Below are 2,320 nucleotides of genomic sequence, written 5' to 3'. Positions count from 1 at the left end.
TTTTTTTGGCTACAAGGTAAAAAATCTTTAGCACCAGCTACCATGCCACATTAATTCTGCTATCAGGGTATCAAACAAAACCATAGGTGTCAAGTTGTTGCCTTTTAGTTTATTTATCAAACCAATAATTTTTCCAACTTTCTTAAGTCCCATATTTAGCAATCTCAAAATGACTGCACATTATTTTTTTTTAACAAAAATCTAGAGGTTTCACTTTACATAATATATTCAAATTATTACTACACAGTCATAAAAATATGTTCATTATATTACTATACTGTCTCAATAAAACTGACATGAATAAATAGGAAATATATTATAAATATTAAAAAATAAGTAAATAATTTATGCAAGTCAATAAAATTATATAGTTTGTCAAGAAATACAGAAAATAACATTTCTGAAAACTGTTACTTTCTTATAATAAAACTGTTAGCAATTGATATTAAAAAAAATAATAAATATAGGACAAGTAAGCATCATGATCAAACTTTAACAACTAGGTCATAATTAGAAGCTACTCAAAAAATTTTTTAAAAAAACCGGAAGCATTAAAATAAAATAAAAAATTAAATATATAAAGAGCAATCAGAAAAGACATTATATACCTTAGGTTTATGATGAGTAACAAACTCAAGAATAACTCTAACCTCTTCACATTTTTCAGGCCATACAGTTCTTGTTTTCAAAAAGCCATACATTATGCTCAATAACTATAACACAAACGTTAAAAAATTTGGATTATTGTAAAATCTACAACAAAAAACAAAATACTCAGAGGACTTCAAGTAGAATTATGACTTACATTTCTCAATAAAGCACAGTGGTCTGAATTCATGTACTTGATTAACAGTTTTGTAAATGTTTCATGAACATTTAATTGTTGAAGCTTTAGTAAAGTTGAATTATTCATTCTACAAAAAAAAAAAAAANAAAAAAAAAAAAAAAAAAAAAAAAAAAAAAAAAAAAAAAAAAAAAAATTATAACATTAATGTAAATAAGAATAAATACTAACACCACACATACATAAAAAGTTATAATTTGTCTTACTATCTCTCTAAGCTACTACAATCCTAATGATTTTTTATTAACCAAAATAAAATTAAACTTACCTTCAATTAACATTCATAAATGAAAAGGAAGTTCCTACTTTCAAATATGGGCATGTAAAATACAAAATTAAAAGAGCCTGCTTCAAAATAATTAAAAATACTATTTGGTCTGCAAATTCAATTAACTAACAATATTTTTAAATGGCATATTTTAAATGACATATGACTAATAAATCAAGTCGGAAAGAAATAGTCTTTAAAAAATGGTAAAATTATTTTAAGATAATATAATATTAACAACAAAAGGCTTAACTTTAAGAAGATTGAAATACTACATAACACTACTAACATATATATTTAAAACATATAAGACAAAACTGACCATAAAAACATCAATTTAATTGACAAAAATTTATAGCTCTAGACAAATTACTTAGTGAGTAACCCCTTAATAAACCATATTAAAATATATAAATTGCCAGCACTTGATCTTAATTTTTATAAATCTATGTATTTAAAATGATTTTGATTAGTTTTTATACATTTTGAAAAGAGCATGACAGAAGTTTTTAAATAATGTAGCCATTTTTCAATGTCTACAGAATATATGGATAAAAAAATCAGAAAATATTTTTAAAAAATAAGAAAAATTATGACATGAAAAATTAAATTTCTTCCTGAAAACTTTATTTTATCATGTCATTATTAATAAACTAAATAATTAATTAATCAACCAACATATCCGTAATATGGGCCTCATTTTTTTTTAGTTAGTTCATTCTAATGAAGATCATTTATTGACCTTTTGAAATAATTGGATATTGACATTTCATGTAGTGTAACATAACATTTATAAATTAATTTATTTTTTATTAATTTTTTTGCATTAATATTTTGAATTCTTTTCTTAATTATAAATTAAGACTTACTTTCTTACAACCATTGATAGCAAGCAAATGATTGCAGTTAAAGTTTCATCTGTTGTAACATCATCAAGCAAAACAACCTACAGAAAGAAAAATTAGTATATCATTCTAGTTAAAGAAAGTTCTAGCAACACTTCATCATATTTTTGACACATTTTAAAGCTCTTTATTTGAGAGATAATTCCTCAGAAAAATGATTTAAAGCAGTGCTTCCCAACCAACTTGGTGTAAATATCCAGTATAAATACATTCTGTCCCTTATGTTAGTTGTGATAGTATGTTATTAAGAGTGCAGTAGAGAACCAATTACCCAGGATGCTCGAGACCATCGCTATCCCGGAT

The 2,320-nt window shown here is 24.1% G+C and overlaps 1 long non-coding RNA gene across 1 annotated transcript; it reads right to left on the bottom strand.

Annotated features, from left to right (window-relative positions):
- Window positions 1–594: 594 nt before the first annotated feature.
- LOC122273944 (uncharacterized) lies at window positions 595–2,058 on the bottom strand. The gene is made up of 3 exons (XR_011638420.1): window positions 1,982–2,058; window positions 806–914; window positions 595–713 (listed from the first exon to the last, which is right to left on the bottom strand). It is a non-coding gene; the product is annotated as an uncharacterized lncRNA (long non-coding RNA).
- Between the last annotated feature and the right edge of the window lie 262 nt (window positions 2,059–2,320).

This window comes from Parasteatoda tepidariorum, unplaced genomic scaffold (genome assembly GCF_043381705.1).
Source record: "Parasteatoda tepidariorum isolate YZ-2023 unplaced genomic scaffold, CAS_Ptep_4.0 HiC_scaffold_11398, whole genome shotgun sequence".
In the NCBI taxonomy this organism is placed as follows: domain Eukaryota; kingdom Metazoa; phylum Arthropoda; class Arachnida; order Araneae; family Theridiidae; genus Parasteatoda; species Parasteatoda tepidariorum.
This window is presented reverse-complemented; position numbering and strand designations above follow the sequence as displayed.